The 20,339-nt window shown below is 37.2% G+C and overlaps 1 non-coding gene across 1 annotated transcript; it reads left to right on the top strand.

Annotated features, from left to right (window-relative positions):
* The first annotated feature begins 11,561 nt into the window (after positions 1-11,561).
* Positions 11,562-11,668, top strand: LOC141676127 (small nucleolar RNA R71). Its single transcript, XR_012556734.1, has one exon. It is a non-coding gene; the product is annotated as a small nucleolar RNA R71 (small nucleolar RNA).
* The last annotated feature ends 8,671 nt before the right edge of the window (positions 11,669-20,339 follow it).

The raw sequence follows: 20,339 nt of genomic DNA, 5'->3' as shown, positions 1-20,339 counted from the left end.
GCTGTTAGTCGCTAAACACGCTCTAATATTACACGCAAGTATACGAGTTCGCAAGTAGTATAAGATATAAATCAAATTCGATCCCATAGAGACTGTATGGTTATTATTCATTGCTAAGACGATAAAAAGTGAGGTTGATTATAACTATGAATTAATTAATTATTATACTACGAGAATAAAATAGACTGAGTTAATATATATGACAGACATGGGATTCTAACTTCATTAAGTACTTCATTCAATAGCTTTATTATTCTCAACCTTAGCATGTAATGGTGATAACACTAATCAGACAACACGAAACTGATAAACGCCAACTTTCGTTGCATGAGTACCATTTTACCAGACATCCACAAAAGAGATAGAAGCTAAATAGGCACCAATTATATTGAGACCCTATATGTCTATAGAATTTGATAACATAATGGTTTAAACACAAGTTATCTATCTTGATTACATAGGGCAAGTAAGATGGGTAAAATTACCTATGAATCATGCATAACAATACATGAACCTATGCTAGCATGGCAAGTTCTAATCCTTAAATTCATTTTCACTTCATTAAGAATTAACACACTATCTTATAAGTTCGCAACGCTCACAAGACGAATAAGCACAACCATAACTAGGATATCATATAATCACCACACACTAAGGTATCAAATAAATTAACTAAAGAAATCCATAAATAAATCCGCTAGAACCCCACGATAACGATTAGCCCATAATCGAACTCATCGCCAACGTAGGTTCCAATGAAAACATGATATAGCAAACGTACTCTTTATACGAATAAATAAACCAAAGTACACATAAGAATATAGGTTCAAACAAACAAGAAACAAGCATCCAAATTACAACTCAAAACAAAGATTCACAAGAATAAACTAGATCGTTTTCGCCTTTGTTGAATTGTGCCAAAAGATCTCTTGCCGTCTTCTCCCTCCTTGATGTCTTCAAACTCTGAATTATCAATATATCCTGAAAAACGATCTAAGTTATGTTTATATAGCAGTCCATGCACCCCAGGAGTCCAGAATTTGAATTGCACAAGAATCCTGATTTTTAACTCCCGCCCCAGCGCGGCCGCACGCTTCACCAGCGCGGGCGCGCTGACTTTCTGTTCCCTGGCGCGGCCGTGCGCAACATCAGCGCGGACGCGCCGACCTTCTGCCAAAAAACTTTATTTTTTCCTTCTTTATTCCTTGCAGCTTCGATCCAATCTTTCAAGCTTTTATTCCAACACATCCTAAACATCATATTAGCATCAAAACAATGCTAATTCACCTGATTCTCAAAGTAATGCCTGAAATGCAAAAACACTTGAAAACACGTTAAAACACAAATAACTCGAGTACAAATACAGCAACTCAAAGCTAATTAGAGCATAAATAAGTGTCATAAATACCACTTAACACACCCCCAAACTTGAATCGATGCTTGTCCTCGAGCATAAACAGACTCAAAGAACAAGAAATAAAAATGCATAAATGCAACTAATATGAATGCAACGATCCCCAAAGAATAACTTAAACCAATAAACTAGCAACACTTCAGCAAATGCAATTATTCGCATAAAGATCCGTCAAATCTCACAAATCAATCTACACACCAGAGACGTGCGTGTGTGCAAATGCTTACAGATATACTATTGTAACTAGATCGACAACCATAACTCACTACTCATCAAGATAATCACAGTTTTATAAACAGAATAAAAGCTAGACTCAAAATAACTTATAACACTTCAATTCTTATATCGGAGTTAATCATGGATTCATGCTTTATTCAAACAAGACAAAATACTTATGCTTATTTGATCGTGCAATGAGTGAGGTCCACAAAAGAATTATACAATAGCACCCATGTAGCGATTGTTAGGTTAGCGGATCCCAGACTATAAAAGCCTTAGGTCACTAGGCACAAAGTCCCCTAAGAACTTAATAACTCAAGTACTAAAGAGCCCACTCGTGATCAATTATACATAACACTTATTCTTTTTTTTTTCTTTCTTTTTTTTTCTTTTTTTTTCTTTCTCAATAATTTCTAAATGAGTGTGTTTCGCTCCATCTCATTCAACCCTAGACTACTCATAAAAATATGAGCCGGCTACTAGCCAATTGACACCTAGCCACACACTAGCATTAAAATCCAATTTCCTCCAATTTTTAAATATCCATGTCTTTTATTATTAAGAGAATACCCTAAATTTTAAATATAAACAAGCGATTAAACCTCGACAAACCAACAAATCATGACTATGATCTAGCACTCTAGCAACCTATAAGACTTAGTGAAATACAAGTGTCTGCAGCATGCAAATCAATCCAATAAGACTCAACATCACTAAATACGATATAACTACCTAGCATCAATATCACCAATTAATCGGAAAAATTTTCTAAGGGAATCATAATATAATGCAAATACATGAAACTACATGAACAAATTATCATAAAAACTACCAAAAATAAAAAAAACTACATGGAAAAATATATGCAACTATATGAATTAAACTATCATGAACATGCAAACTATATGAGACTCAGACAAACATATTCCTTCAAATACTACCCCCAAACATAAAATATTCACTGTCCTTGGTGAAGGTAATAGTATGGAATCAGGCATACATACTCAGAATCAGAATCATCACCCTCAACGGGTGGAGTGTCAGGTGTGTCCGGAGGTGGATACACTGACACACTTCGCGGTCTGATTTTTCTGTTTTTTGTGTCTGGAGTGTCATGTCTTTTTCTGATTTTTTTGTGATTTTTTCCTTTCTTCTTGCTTCCTCTACATACTAATGTACAACATACTTGGGTTGCCTCCCAAGAAGCGCTTCTTTTACGTCGCTTGCTCGACGTAGAATCTCGAGATCAAGTGGACAATAAAATGGCACTAACCACCTCGCGGTTTACCATATCACCATTATAATGCTTCAACCGTTGACCATTTACCTTGAATGTTTGGCCCGGATCATTCTCAAAAATTTCCACCGCTCCATGTGGAAACATAGTTTTGATTATGAAAGGACCTGACCATCTTGACTTCAACTTTCCAGGAAAAAGACGGAGATGAGAGTTGAATAAAAGAACTTGTTATCCTGGCACAAATTTCTTGAGCACTAGACCCCGATCGTGCCACCTCTTGACTTTCTCCTTGTACATTTTGTTATTCTCGTAAGCTTGAAGTCGAAATTCATCCTGTTCGTTCAATTGAAGCATCCTTTTCTTTTCAGCTGCATCCAAGTCTAGATTCAATTTCTTTAAAGCCCAGTATGCTTTATGCTCGAGCTCCAAGGGCAAATGACACCCCTTGCCATAAACCAGTTGAAACGGTGACATTCCTAATGGAGTTTTATATGTTGTTCTATACACCCAAACAGCTTCGTCAAGCTTCATAGACCAATCCTTCCTTGATGGACACATTACTTTCTCTAAAATGCGCTTGATCTCTATGTTAAATACCTCATCTTGACCATTTATCTGAGGATAATAAGCCGTAGTAATGCGATGATTCACATTCTACCTTTTCATCATGGCAGCGAACTTGCTGTTGCAAAAATGCGACCCCTCATCACTGATTATGACACTTGGAGTTCCAAACCTTGTGAATATCTGCTTGTGAAGAAAATTAAGCACCACTTTCGCATCGTTCGTTGGCAACTCATTTCGACACATAATCAACCGCCAACGGGATATACTGATTATTGTAAGATGAGACAAATGGCCCCATGAAGTCAATTCCCCAAACATCGAAGACCTCAACCTCGAGAAGCACATTAAGAGGCATCTCATCCTTCTTAGACATATTACCCACTCGTTGACATCGATCATATTTCAAAACGAACTGATGAGCATCTTTAAACAATATTGGCCAAAAGAAACCTGATTGAAGAACCCGAGCTACTGTCTTTTCTCCACCATAGTATCCTCCATAAGCCGTTGAGTGGTAATCTCGCATATCCCCCCCCCCGTTTCGCTGTAAGGAATACATGTCCTGATGATTTGGTCAGCTCCTTGTCTAAAAAGAAACGGCTCATCCCACATATGCCACTTCACTTCATGTAGAAACTTCTTCCTTTGAGCATAAGTAGGTCCGGAGGCATGATGTTACTAACAAGGTAGTGCACAATGTCTGCAAACCATGAATCTTCTTCTTACACTCCAAACAACTGCTCGTCGGGAAAAGACTCATCTATCAATGTCTTATCCAATGAAGTAGAATTAGGATTCTCTAAACTCGAGAGATGATCAACAACTTGATTTTCAGTTCCTTTTTTGTCCTTGATCTCTAGTTCAAATTCTTGGAACAAAAGAACCCATCGAATCAATCTAGGCTTAGAGTCCTTCTTCGAGAAATGATATCGAATGGTGGCGTGATCCGTGAAAACTGTCACCTTAATCCCAAGTAGATAATATCAAAATTTATCAAAACCATATACAATAGCTAAAAGCTCTTTCTCCGTAGTAGTGTAATTCAGTTGAGCACCATTGAGTGCCTTACTAGCATAGTAGACCACATGAAACATGTTGTTCTTCCTCTGCCAAGATCTGCTCCAACTGCATAATCACTTGCATCGCACATCATCTCAAAAGGCTCATTCTAATCAGGTGCAGTTATGACCGGTGCCGTAATTAGACTCTTCTTCAATGTCTCAAAAGCTACAAGGCACTCGTCATCAAATTTAAAAGGAACATCTTTCTCTAATAAACTGCACAATGGTTTTGAAATTTTCGAGTAGTCTTTGATGAAACACCTGTAGAAACCCGCGTGACCAAGAAAACTGCTAATTCCCTTAACCCAAACAGGTGGGGGAAGATTTTCAATGACCCCTACCTTGGCCTTATGCACCTCAAGACCCTTACTAGAAACTTTGTGCCCAAGAATTATGCCTTGACGCACCATAAAGTGACATTTCTCCCAATTGAGAACCAGATTGGTCTCAACGCACCTCTTGAGGACGTGTTCAAGATTTTACAAGCATTCATTAAAAGAATCGCCAAAGACCGAGAAGTCGTCCATGAACACTTCCACATTCTGGCCAATCATGTCAGAAAAGATGGTCATCATACATCTCTGAAATGTGGCTGGTGCACCACACGGACCAAAAGAAACTCGTCTGAAGGCGAAAGTACCAAATGGACAAGTGAAGGTAGTCTTCTCCTGATCTTCCGGAGCGATACAAATCTGATTGTAACCCGAATCGCCGTCCAGAAGACAGTAATATTCATGACCAGCAAACCTATCAAGCATCTGATCAATGAAGGGCAATAGAAAATGGTCCTTCCTAGTGGCCTTGTTCATCTTCCTGTAGTCCATACAAACTCTCCACCCCGTGACTGTTCGTGTAGGGATAAGCTCATTCTTCTCATTTGCTATCACAGTGATACCACCTTTCTTTGGCACACATTGAACCGGGCTTACCCGTGAACTGTCAGAGAGAGGGTAGATGATCCCTGCATCTAGTCACTTTAGAATTTCCTTCTTCAGTACTTCCTTCATTATTGGATTAAGTCTTTTTTGTTGCTCGACTATAGGTTTGCTACCTTCTTCTAGCAGAATTTTATGCATACAGTAAGAAGGGATGATTCCCTTGATATCTGCTATAGTCTATCCAATTTCCGATTTGAACTCTCTCAGAATTCTCAAAAGCTTTTCCTCATCGCTACCTGAAAGGTCAGATGCAATAATGACAGGCAGAGTAGATGCATCACCTAAAAAAGCATACCTCAAATGTTCAGGTAAAGGCTTAAGCTCAAGAGTAGGAGCTTCCACAATAGAAGGCTTGAGGCGTTTAGGAGCTTTGTTCAATTCCTCCATTCTAATAGATTTAAAAGGCATATCAATCTTCCTTTTCCAGAGAGAAGCATTCAAATATTGCAATTGCTCATCACCTTCATCATCTTCGCTATCCGAATTTCCCAACAAGGCTTTTTCTAAGGCATCAGACCTTAGCAATTGATCAAGTTCCGATATGACAACCGAATCGACCAACTCGACTTTTAAGTACTCCTCATTATCAGTAGGAAATTTCATAGCATTGAACACATTGAAAGTTACATCCTGATCCAACACTTGCATTGTAAGCTCACCCTTCTTCATATCAATCAAGGTTCGGCCAGTTGCCAAGAAAGGTGTAATAACCCCAAAAATTTTCAACTTTTTGTAACCCTTGTGAATAGTGTTTTAGCTGAATGAAGAAACTTTTCACGCCACACTATGTAGGGGTTCTGTTATGGATATTCTGGGATATTATTAGTACTCTATGAAGTATATAAGTGTATGTAAAGATCGTCAGAATCCAATTCCGAACACTTTGGTTTTTCCTGGAAATCCACAAGATACGGAGAGAATTGAGTATAAGGCAACAGGATAAAAAGGATTTAAATTAAAGGATTATAATAGAGGATCATAAAAAGGAATATAATGTATTGAGAAAGGTTAAGGGAACCTAAGTAATAAGATCCCGGGTATGATCCTTCAAACGATAAACGAGAATGAAAGTAAGCGAACCGTATAACAGATCAGCGGTCATTAGGCAAACGATTAGGAAGTTAATCAAAGGGATTAGTGGGAATGATGTCATCCAACCAATAGAAAGAGGACAAGGAAGGGAGGATGACATCATGAGGATGACACAAGCATGACATGGGAAGGAAGGAGGTGTGGTGGATTTGTAACCACATAAATTCAAGGGCAAAAAGGTAATTGACTAAATCAAATACAAAAACCAAGCAACCAAGCCAAGTAAAATCACTTTCATCAAAAATCAAAAAGCAACCAAGGCTTTGTTCTTGAAGCTCTCGGCTTTTCACTATTCAAAAGGCAAGAAGAATTTCAAAACTCAAGATCCAAGCCTCCTAAATTGGTAAGATAATTCCCTAATCATCTTCATGCTTAGTTAGGACTATATCATGAGTTTAAGCCATTAATTCCTTCTCAATCTTCTTCATTTAATCAAAGAAGAAGACAATGAATAGTGTTTTCAAGTTTTTAACTTGAAATTTTTCTTGTTTTTCTTGAAGATCCAAGCATTCTTAAGACTTCTCAAAGCTTCTTAAGGCTTCCTAGCTCCTCCCACCACTTCAAGGAAGGTATACCATCTCCAAACCCTAGATTCCTATATATTATAAGATGATTTTGATTAGTAGGATGATATTGTAGCTTGTTGTTATGATTTAGAGTTTGGGATTTGGAATGGTAGTGAAATGGAATGGTAATTGTTGTGGTTTTGATTTAAAAGAACTTAAGTATGATTAAAGTTAAGTTTAGGCATAAGTATGAATGGTTAAATTGAATTGGTTGGGATTGTTATGATGTGATAAGGATGGGTGTTGGTTGTATGTTGGATTTGAGGTTGGTTTGTGGTTGGTTTTGAATGGTTTAAAATTTGGAAATCGCGTAAACATAGCCGTCGTAACGTCCGATTTTCTTTGGACTGTTTTTGTGCATAGAATTAGGACCCGAGAACCCCCTGCTAGTTTATGACCACTGCCATGTTTAGATAGCTCATGTTACGAGCTTCGTTTTGATATGTAGTTCGTTCGATTCCGATGCACGGTTTAGGAGAAACGACCGTTTCAAGTAACGGCGTTTCGCGAACGAAACTTTTTCCCTCGCCTTACTTTGAAACATAGGTTAAAGACCAAAAAGGGTTAATTAATGTATGAAACATTTATGGTAAGTGTGTTAGGCAGTTGGTAAGACACTCGCGAAGGAATCGCTTTAAAACTCGTAAAGATTAAATTATTAAAAATGGTGGAGCCGAGGGTACCCGAGTGACTTAAGCAAATCAGTGAGCGCAAAACAAGCGTTAGAGTCTAAGTTAGTTAAAGTAAAGATTTACAAGTGATTTTGGTTTAATTCCAACTTACTTGTTGTTTATAGGTTACCAGACTCGTCCCGAGCCTTTTATCACCCCAAGTCGCTCAGGCAAGTATTCTATCCGTTATACTGTTGTTGTGATGTATACATTTGTATATGCATGATCTTGCGATAAATGCATATTGGTTATTTAGCAAATGATGCAATATATTGAAGCATGCTGCTATGGTATATATATATGCATGCCTGTTTCGCATTCTTTCCATATATATATCTGTTGGTTCAGTTGATAATACCTATGCTAGAGGATAGCGGTAACTTGCATATACCCTTAGTATAGGGACCCAAAGGTGAAAATATTTTCTAAAACCGGGAGTCGAGGATCCCGAGTAGATTTTGTATATATATGGATATGGATATATATATATATATATTTATATATATATATATGGTTATAGTTTTCCAAACTATTAATCGAATAAGATTTATTCGATAACTTTAATTTTATTTTATTATTGAATATTATTTCGAATATTATTCGAAGGCGTATGACTCCTTTTATTTATTTATTTGAATATTATTAGAATATTCATTCGAGGGCTTATGACTCTTTTATATTATTTATTGAATATTATTTGAATATTCATTTGAAGGCTTATGACTCAGTTTATATTATTTAATGAATATTATTTGAATATTCATTTGAGGATCTATGACTCCGATTATTTGCTGAGGTATATTCTTTATTTTATTAAAGAATAAGGTGTCAATAATCAAACTTATTTTTGATTATTCAAATAAAGATAATACTTTCATATAAGTATATCTTTGATTATTTAATACTCGTTTCAAGTATAAATTTTAATACTTCTACTTCAATTATTTTTATAAAAATTATTCTTTATGGGAATATTATTTAAATAATAATATTCAGTCATTTTCTAAATATTCTGGGGACTGATTTACTTCATTAAATCAGCTTTACTCCAAACACTCTATAAAGTGTTTTCGAGTCTTCAAAATGATTTTTAAAGTCAGAGCGGATCCCAAAACTCATTTTTATATTTAAGATCTTCCTTTTTAAGGGGATTTAAATACTCGTTCAAAACCTGGGGAATCCGGCTCTGTGGTGTATTTTATATTCGCAACGAGGTTGCAGTTTTGATAAATGAATTGATTACTTGCCCAATGTTCGGGAAGTAAGCCCATCTAATTGAGTCGGCATAAGCGACAGGCCGGGGTACGGTCTATCAAAGTGTAAGTGGCTGGGTGGCAGTCCATCAACGCGTAAGAGGCCGGGTGGCGGTCCAGCACAAGGTCCTTATGAGGCCAGGGTGATGACCGGTGGGGGATTCATCCATCTACTAGTAGAAAAGGTTACTTATTGGTATCTTTGCCTGATCAGCAAGATATCTGGTTTATGCCAAAATTCTTTTCCTTTCCAAAATTCATTGGATGTTTCAAACTCTGTTCATACTTTACATAACAGAGGTTCCAGGAAATGTTTAAGAGATATATATGTGGATATATATATCGGGACTAAATAAAGTATCTCATAACTTTTTCATTCAATAATATTTCAAAGATTGAATCTATTCAAGTCTTAACTTGTGGTCTCATCTATGGGATGTTTTTCTTAAAACTTATAATACTTTGAACGGTGGTAGTTCAAGTAGCTTTATAAATGATATAAGTGTGGTGAAGTATTGGTAACTTCATTCCTTGTTTTTACTTATATCTAGTAAGTAATTATCTTACACATGATAGAGATTCTATTAAGTATCCATTTAGATACTTATATTATTGTTATCACTATGTATTATCTTGCGAGCTGTAAGGCTCACTCTTGCTTTATTTCTTCATCACACAACAACAGTTAGGAGAGATGGCCAGACTCCAGCAGACCCAGCGCAGGCGCGTGGGAAGCGTCCCGCGTCTTCCCGATGATGTTGTAGCTGCTATAGCTGCAGAGGTAGATCTATTGTAGATCAGACCATCTACTTTTGAGAATCAATTATGTATAATTATAACTTGTGGCAGATAATGGCAATTAACTGTAAATTTATCAAGTAATCATTTTGGGTTGTAATAACTGTTAAATGGTGGATTCAAAGACTTGTATTTATTTCAATTTCATCTCTGAGACTATAACGGGTTGTGGTGTGTGTTAGTATGGGGTCACAGCATGAGGTTATTTATTATTAATTAAGTGAAGTGATATTGTGGAAAGAAAGACCGTGATAACCCGGATTCCCGACCCCGGATCTGGGGGTGTTACAAAAGGCCTTCCCAAGATTATGGGAATCTTCTTATCCTCCTCGAAATCAAGAATGACGAAATCAGCAGGGAAGGTGAGTTTATCCACCTTGACCAAGACATCCTCCACAATACCTCTCGGATATGTAATAGAACGGTCGGCCAATTGTAAGGTCATGTAAGTTGGTTTGGGATCAGGTAAGTCCAATTGCTTAAAGATTGACAAAGGCATCAGATTGATGCTAGCTTCCAAGTCACATAAGCATCTGTCAAAAGATACTTTCCCAATAGTACATGGAATAGTAAAGCTTCCTGGATCCTTAAGCTTCGAAGGCAACTTCTGCTGCAATACAGCACTGCATTTCTCCGTGAGAGAGACAGTCTCTAAATCATCTAGCTTCACTTTCCGAGAGAGAATACCTTTCATAAACTTTGCATAATTAGGCATCTGCTCGAGAGCCTCAGCGAAAGGTATGTTGATATAAAGTTTCTTGAACACCTCCAGAAACTTCTCGAATTGTTTGTCCAGCTTTTTCTTCTACAGCCTCTTATGAAAAGGCGGTGGAGGATAGATCTGTTTCTCCCCTGTATTACCCTTAGGCAGTGTGCTCAACAGTAGTCTTCCTTGGTTCCACTTCTTCATCCTGCTGCTCTACTTCTTTCTCAGCTCCGGCTTTTTCAGTCAACTCTTGAGTTTGATCGGGATTAGAACCCCTTCCAGACCTCAAAGTGATTGCCTTTACCTGCTCTTTAGCTTCCTTCTTCCCTGGCACTTCAGTGTCACTAGGTAGTGTACCAGGCTGACGATTTAGCAAGGCATTGACAATTTGCCCAATTTGATTTTCCAAGGTCTTGATAGAAATAGCTTGGCTCTTGCACATAAGCTTCAACTCCTCTAATTCAGATTTTTCATTAGTTTGCTGCAGCTGGAGTTATTATTTTGGTACGTACTGCGGTTGCTAAAAACCAGGGGGGTTGTACTGTTTAGCTGGATACTGCTGATAAGGCCGTTGAACCGCATTCTGAGCATTGCTCCAACTGAAATTAGGATGATTGCAGTTGTTTGGATGATAGGTGGCTGGCACAGGTTACTGCGATCACTGGAAGTTGCTCACAAACTGAGTTGATTCATTAGAAATTATGCACCGATCAGTCTCATGGGCACCAGCACAAAGCTCACATACACTTGTGATTTGATTAACTCCATAATTAGCCAAAATGTCCACCTTCATTGTCAACGCCTTAAGTTGGGCAGCGATAGTAGTTGCTGCATCCAACTCCAGAATTCCTGTAACTTTCCCTGAGTCAACCTCTAGGTAGGATTCTGGTACTTATTAGCAGCCATGAGTTCAATAAGTTCATAAGCTTCATCATAGCTCTTAGCCCAAAAGGCTCCTCCTGATGCTGCATCAAGCATGGGCCTAGAAGTAGGACCCAATCCATTGTAGAAATAGTTGATAATCATTCAATCAGGCATGCCATGGTGTGGGCACTTCCTTAGCATCTCCTTATATCGATCCCAAGCCTCACACAAAGATTCTCCAGTTTGTTGCGCGAACTGGGTAAGAGCATTCCTGATTGCTGCAGTCTTCGCCATGGGAAAAAATTTAGTGAGAAACTTTTGAGCAAGATCTTCCCAAATTGTGATAGACCATGTCGGTAGAGAGTGTAACAAGCACTTAGCTTTGTCCCTCAAATAGAATGGGAAGAGTCACAGCTTCATAGCATCTTCAGTCACACCATTAAACTTGAAAGTGTCGCAGAACTCGATGAAATCCCCGATGTGCATGTTGGGGTCTTCGGTAGGGGAACCCTCAAACTGAACTGAGTTCTGTATCATCTGGATCGTGCTTGACTTGATCTCAAAAGTGTTAGCCGCGATGTCTGGTCTAATGATGCTAGACTGAATGTCATTAATCTTAGGCTTATAATAGTCCATTAAAGCCTTCAGATTCTCTGCTTGATCACCCATAGCTACTACAATTGGCTCTTCAACTTTCTCTTCTTCTTCTACCTTCTTTTGTTCCTCAAAAACTTCCCTACGAATTACCACAAGTTCTTCCTCAGCTTTATCCAGTGTTCTCTTGCGGGTACGCGAACGCGTATGTATACACCCTCGCTAGATCACCTGAAATAAAACAAGGAAACAAATAAGTAACAATGTCTGAGTCAATGAACTTTAACAACCACTGATGGAAAGCACATAAACTAGTAATTAACACTGCAGTCCCCGGCAGCGGCGCCAAAAACTTGTTAGTCGCTAAACACACGCTAATATTACACACAAGTATACGAGTTTGCAAGTAGTATAAGATATAAATCAAATTCGATCCCACAGAGACTGTATTGGTTAACTATCTAAATTACGCACCTAAGCAACAATGTATGGTTATTATTCAATGCTAAGATGATAACAAAGTGAGGTTGATTATAACTATGAATTAACTAATAATTATACTATGAGAATAAAATAGACTGAGTTAATATATATGACAGACATAGGATTCTAACTTCATTAAGTACTTCATTCAATAGCTTTATTATTCTCAACCTTAGCATGTAATGGTGATGACATTAATCAGACAATACGAAACTGATAAACGCCAACTTTCGTTGCACGAGTACCATTCTACCAGACATCCACAAGAACTTGTGCTAAATAGGCACCAATTATATTGAGACCCTATATGTCTATAGAACTTGACAACATAACGGTTTAAGCACAAGTTATCTATCTTGATTACATAGGGCAAATAAGATGGGGTAAAATTACCTACGAACCATACATAACAACACATGAACCTATGCTAGCATGGCAAGTTCTAAATTCTTAAATTCACTTTCGCTTCATTAAGAATTAACACACTATCTTATAAGTTTGTGACACTCACAAGACGAATAAGCACAACCACAACTAGGATATCATACAATCACCACACAGTAAGGCATCAAATAAATTAACTAAAGATATCCATAAATAAATCCGCTAGAACCCCACAATAACAATTAGCCCATAATCGAACTCATCGCCAACGTAGGTTCCAATGAAAACATGATATAGCAAACGTAGTCTTTATATGAATAAATAAACCAAAGTACACACAAGAATATAGGTTCAAACAAACAAGAAACAAGCCTCCAAATTACAACTCAAAACAAAGATTCACAAGAATAAACTAGATCGTCTTCGCCTTTGTTGAATTGTGCCAAAAGATCTCTTGTCGTCTTCTCCCTCCTTGATGTCTTCAAATCTGAATTATCAATATATCCTGAAAAATGACCTAAGTTATGTTTATATAGAAGTCAATGCACCCCAGGAGTCCAGAATTCGAATTGCACAAGAATCAGGATTTTTAACACCCGACCCAGCGCGACCGCGCGCTTCACCAGCGCCGGCGCGCTAACTTTCTGTTCCCTGGCGCGGCCGCGCGTAATATCAGGGCGGGCGCGCTGACCTTCTGCCAAAAAGCTTTATTTTTTCCTTCTTTATTCCTTGCAGCTTCGAGCTAATCTTTCAAGCTTTTGCGCACGGCCGCACCGACCTTCTGCCAAAAAACTTTATTTTTTCCTTCTTTGTTCCTTGCTGCTTCGAGCCAATCTTTCAAGCTTTTATTCCAACACATCCTAAACACCATATTAGCATCAAAACAATGCTAATTCACCTGATTCTCAAAGTAATGCCTGAAATGTAAAAACACTTGAAACACATTAAAACATAAATAACTTGAGTACAAGTACACCAACTCAAAGCTTATTAGAGCATAAATAAGTGTCATAAATGCCACTTAACAACGGCTCCCCTGTTGGCATTGCCGGATGGAAAAGAAGATTTTGTGATTTATAGTTATGCTTTGCATAAGGGATTAGGGTGCGTGCTTATGCTGCACGACAAGGTAATTGAGTACGTGTCAAGGCAATTGAAGGAATATTAAATTTGATATCCTACCCATGATCTGGAGGTCGCGACAATAGTTTTTTCCTTGAAGATTTAAATGCACTACTTGTATGAGGAGAAGTGAGAGATTTACACTGATCATAAGAGCCTCAAGTACATTTTCACGCAAAAAGAGCTTAACATGCGCCAGAGGAGATGGTTAGAGCTAATTAAGGATTGTGATTGCGAAATTCTTTATCATCCAGGAAAGGCCAATATGGTGGCTGATGAAACAGAAGCTAAAGATGATAATTTCTTCATAATAGCTAATAAGAGAATTTGAAAAAATGGAAATGAAGTGAAGGTAACCGGAAACGGTACCGGAAAGCTGTTTGAAATTGCAATACAACCAGAGTTATTGGAAAAGACCAGATTGTGCCAAGAAAGAGTGATAAAAGAAGGTAGAGAGTCAATGACTGGGGGAAGAAATTAACACTGAGAAAGATGATAAGGGGAATAATGAGGTATTCCTATAAAATTTGGGTTCCAAATGTTCAAGAACTGAAGGACGAGATCTTATATGAAAGTCATAGTTTGAGGTATTCAATTCACCCAGGGAGCACCAAAATGTATAGAGATTTAAAAGAGTATTATTGGTGGCCTAACATGAAAAGGGATGTAGCAGAACGGGTAAGCGGATGTTTGACCTGCCAGAGGGTGAAAGCAGAACACCAAAGACCCAGTGGAATTTTACAACCCCTGGAGATTCTCGAATGGAAATGGGAACAAATAACCATGAACTTTGTAGTAAGTTAGCCAAGGACAAAGCCAATCATGATGCCATATGGGTAATTATAGATAGACTAACAAAGTCAGCTCACTTTCTTCCAATCAATGAGAGATACATTGTCGACAGACTGGCGGACATTTACATAAGGGAAATAGTGAGTGTTTATTATCTCAGACCGAGATCCCAGATTTAACTCCAGATTTTGGAAAAGCTTTCAGGAGTGTGCGGGAACCTAATTGAACATGAGTACCGCTTACCATCCCAGACAGGCGGGAAAAGTGAAAGGACCATCTAGACACTAGAAGATATGTTGAGAGTCTGTGCAATAGAATTTAAAGGAAGTTGGGATGATCACTTGCCATTAATCGAGTTTTCTTACAATAATAGCTTCCATGCCAGTATTGGAATGTCGCTTTACGAGGCCCTTTATGGAAGAAGATGTTGATCTCCCTTGTATTGGGATGAAGTTGGAGAGCGTAAGATGCTCGGGCCCGAAGTGGTCCTAAGAACCAAGGATATATTAGATTTAATCAGAGGATGGGTGGTAGCGGCCCAAAATCGACAGAAGAAGTATGCTGATTTGGCCTAGAATGGCATGGAGTATAAATTAGGGGACCTAGTATTGCTAAAAGTATCCCCTTGGAAAGGATTCATGAGGTTTGGAAAGAAAGGAAAGATAATCCCTAGATACATTGGATCATTTGAGATTTTGAGACGTATTGGGAAGTTAGATTATGAGCTAGCCCTACCCCCGAACCTGCAGCAAGTTCACAATGTGTTCCATGTGTCAAAGTTAAGGAAGTATAATCCGGATTCCTGACATACAGTGGACTACGAGCACATAGACATGCAACCGGACTTAACATATGTGGAGCAACCAGTGAGAATTATAGATCAAAAGGAACAAAGGCTTCGGAGAAAGGTTATCAAGCTAGTCAGAGTTTTATGGCAGAACCATAATATGGAATAATCGACTTGGGAACTTGAAAGCGCAATACTAGAAAAGTATCCCCATTTGTTTTCTACCTGATTCCATGATATAATCCTTTTAAGAAGGGGAGACTATAATAACCCTAATTTTTGTAACTATTTGAAACCCTGATGAATAGTAAATTTTTCTAATTGTGAAATATTATCAGGCGACCATATATAGAAGTTCATTTATGAAAATTCCGAGTACATATTAGTGTTTAGTAATGAAATTGAGTGTATATAAAAATCGTCAGGATTCGAATACGAGCACTTTGATTTTTCCCAAAAATCCACCAGACACCGAAGGAATTAAGTATAAAGCGTTAATATTTAAGGAATTAAATCCAAGGATTATAAAATAGGATATATAAAGGAATAAAATATACTAAGAAGGTTTTAGGGAAACCCTAACAATAAGAGCACGGATATGTTCCCTCGAATGATCAAACGAGATTAAATGATGAATGAATAACGTAACAAAGGGAAGCCAAATGAGGAAGAAATACTTGTGACAATTAGAAGAGTGAGGAGTGCAATATTTGGAGCACTAATGTGAAACCAAATTAAAAGATCAAGCATGATAACGTCATTAGCACCTTGATTAATCAACACTTGGCATGTGGATGAGGTAAGCTTGATGACCTAATCACTTTATTAAAGTGGAAGCATTATGATATTATGCCAACCAAGCATTATTATCACACAAACCAAGATCACCCAAGAAAACAAGCTCCCCCCCTCCCCACCTTCTTGTTCTCAGCCCAAGTGAAGAAAAGGAGAAAAGGAAACTCAAAATCCAAGCTTGACTACACCATAAATCCTAGGTTATTCCTCATGGCTTCTTTATGTTACAACTTAGTTACTCTATAATTTTGAGCTTTAAAAACCATGCCTAGCTATTCCAAATAAATTATCAAAGATGATGATAAATAGGGATCATCAAGAACTAATGTTATTTTTCTTAAGGTTTCTTTGAAGATTCAAGCTTGGTAAGGAAATACAAGGGCTTCTTGAGGCTTCTAGTGACTACCCACACTCCAAGGAAGGTATAAAACCCTTGAACTCTTAGTATTCAAGTTGAGTTTAATGAGTTTTAAGTATATGTTTTGAGGATTGTTAATGGATGAAGGTATAAAGCATGTTTAAGGTTATGATTATCTAAGTTAGTGTAATGATGGTTGTTGTTGATTGATCCGTGATTTGTGCTAGATAAAAGTGAGTATTCTTGAGATGTTTTGACATAGAAACATTGTTGATGATGGGATCTTAAGTTGTTGGTTGGATTGAGGATGGTTTGTATCACACCCCAACTTTAACAATAGATATTATACAAATTATTACAATAGTTAACAAAAGGAAATAAACACATCTGAATCCAAGATCTAACAGTTTAGGGTTTGGAACAGCCCAATACTATTAACTACTACAACCTGATTTTTAACATCGAGCCCTCACACAAAACGATCACTAATCTACCTGAGCTCGAACATACGAATCGGTATCACAAGTCTTACGCGCTGTCTGCTTGAATCTAACCATATCTGCTAGCTATAATATCATGGTGAAAGCAAGTAGTGAGCCAAATGCTCAACAAGCGCTATAATATACATAAACAAGAATAAAAGAATAACAAAGGAAATGAAAAATTCAACAATATAGTATCAAGAGATAAATTTTCAGGGTGATGGCATCTTTTCTTGTAATAAAACAATTCAAAACTATTTCTTTATCAAAAACCATTTTATGATGCTACGGATTACATCTGGTGATCAGCCGCGAAGTAATCCCGAACCTCGCTGGGTTCTAGAACGTTAATGGGATCCCTAGGCAACCTTTAAGCCTAAAAATTAAGAGCGGAAAGGACTTGCGTCTCAGACCAGATCCGCTATTTAAAGAAAATATTTGTCCCCCTTTGGAACTGAAAATCCACTTTTTAAGTTTTATTATAAAAGTTGAATTGATGCCAAATGATGGTTAATTTATTAAATAATAAACATCTTTATCAAGGGTTCTAGATCAACTTTAAAGCCATGATCAACAAGACTATAACTTATCAAATATAACCGCAAAGTTTCTATTCACAACAAATTTGACAATGACGTTTAACAGGGTTGATGGATAGTGTAAAGGAACTAAGTTAAACTAGATTCAAGGTAAAGGTTCCAGATAAGACATAGGTATTAAAATATAAAGAAGGTGAGCATCGGTTTAAAGTATAACAAGGTATCATGTTTTAGAGGTAATGATAGGGTTATCAAGCAATCATATACAATGTTAAGGAATAACTGACTTTTATATATCAAGATAAGGTTACTGAGTATAACCTGCACAATGTTCAACATCATAATTAGTTTGGTATACTAGTATGGTATGAATTTTGATTTACTTGCATAGAAATCTTCAAGTAAGGTTAAACTACTTGCAATAAATACTTGAGGGTTCATGGCACTTGCATATAATAGGAAAGATAGATTTGAAACCATTTGGTTCATATATATCAAGGTGAATTAGAATACTCGCATCATATATAAGAACTGGGTTATCACACACTTACAGTGTAAACAAAAAGGTAGGTTGAAACACTTGCCTTGAGAAAGGCTTGACATGACTAACAGGTGGGAGCAACTGGAGATTCACTCGACTTTAATGGCAAGTTTACCCTCGTCTCGAGAGCCTACACAAAATAATAATAACCTCATTATAATATATACTCACTAATTCAACCTAATTATAAACCAAAATTATGCACATTGGCACTTAGGCCTATATACACATACACGCTTACAATTACCTTATAAGCATAATAGTTCACATAGCCACATATGCGAACATAACACATAATAATATATCAACACACTATATTGCATCACTAGGCTTGGATGATCTCACTCAACTTACTCAAGTCACTTAGTTATGCTAAACTAGCCAAAACTCTTAATATCGACCTCATAACTCGAAGTGCATTTTCTAAACCACCAAGTTCTTATGGACCCTGACTTAGGTCTTACAATCTAATGACCTTATACTATCTTACAACAATGATGGTCAATCTAGGCCTCACTCATAAGTGCTCTAAAACTAAAGGTTATGTGATTGTGCTCATTATAGTGATTTCAGGATGACACCAAAGGGTTTTTGAGTACAATTGACACCCTTACACTTCAATTTTACCTCCCAAACTTTTACACTAGACTCTTATGATCATAAGGCAACTCCCAAACTTGGTGTGGCTCAAGGGCCTAGCTTGGGCCTACCTGGGCCTAAGCTTAAAGTCCAATGTTCCCCTGTTTTCTGGACAGAAAAGTGTCCTAATTTGCACTAACTTGTGACACAAGATTCTAACTCAATTCATATGAACTATGGCTGGAAAAACTCCTCTGACACTCCCTATAACTAGGGCTAACCAAGGCCTAGTGAGGGTCTACCCATGACATGGTAAAAACTCCCCATTTCTAAGTTAAAACAAAATTGTCCCCTGCTGGACAGATTTAGTGTTTTCACTCGTGCACCTAACCAAACCACCTACAAACCTCTAATAAACACCTGAAATCTAAATTGTATTCCCAGTGCTAAATTCTGGTGTCTTGGGCCTCAAAGTACATGTTGTGCATATGTTGTGTACTTGATGATTTCATAAACAAAACATCTAAGTAGATTTTATTTAGTGAAATAATGTAGCACTCGACGGATAAGAATTATAGTCCCGACGGATAACTTATTATAGTCCCGACGGATGTTAACTTATTATCCATCGAGTGAGTAGCTTATGTAATAATAAGTCTGTAGCATAGTTATGTATACATCTTTGTATAGATTTTGTAGTAGCCAATAAGTCATGTTGACTTTAACTAGATATGCAGAATAGGTTGATTAATTGTATTTAAATGATGTCTTGTAATTCTGCATAAGTGAAATGAAGTCAAGTGCCAAAATAGCTACCGACAGATGATTAACAAAGCCATCGACGGATGATCAAATGACTATCAACGGATGCTTAATATAGTAGTCGACGGATGATCAATGAAGCCATCAACGAATGTTCAGAAAGTCAACGGATGATCATATATCCAACGGATATTCATAAAGTCCAACGGATGATCATATAAAGAATTCAAACAGCAGTTGAATAGTGAATACTAAGCACAGCCGTCGAGATGTATACAAATCTACTGTGGAAGCCCATTAACTGGGTAATAGATGTATACAAAGCTTAAGACTGATAGTTTTTATATTTATTTAGTCTTTTTGACTTTGTAATCTTGGTAATATATAAACCAAGAACGTAGCAAATAAAAGTAGAGAACTGAGATACAAAAAGAGAGAAATCTTTGTAAGCAAAATCCTTAGCATTTCCCAGTATTCTCAGTAGTTTGATTTGTAAGCAGCTGTGAGCATTCTTGCACACAGAGTCCTCTCGATATATAATATATATCTCTGGTGGAATTGTTTAAATCCACCAGAAAGTTTTTAAAGACTCTTGTTTTTAATTACTTATGTTTTGATTCAATTAAGTTTCTATTCCGTATTGTGCTAATCGAAACACTTATATCTATATTCGAGTTGAACATTTTTATTTCGAGAAAAAGGTTCAAGAATTCCATTCAACCCCCCTTCTAT

Source organism: Apium graveolens, chromosome 7 (assembly GCF_009905375.1).
Source record: "Apium graveolens cultivar Ventura chromosome 7, ASM990537v1, whole genome shotgun sequence".
NCBI lineage: Eukaryota > Viridiplantae > Streptophyta > Magnoliopsida > Apiales > Apiaceae > Apium > Apium graveolens.
This window is presented reverse-complemented; position numbering and strand designations above follow the sequence as displayed.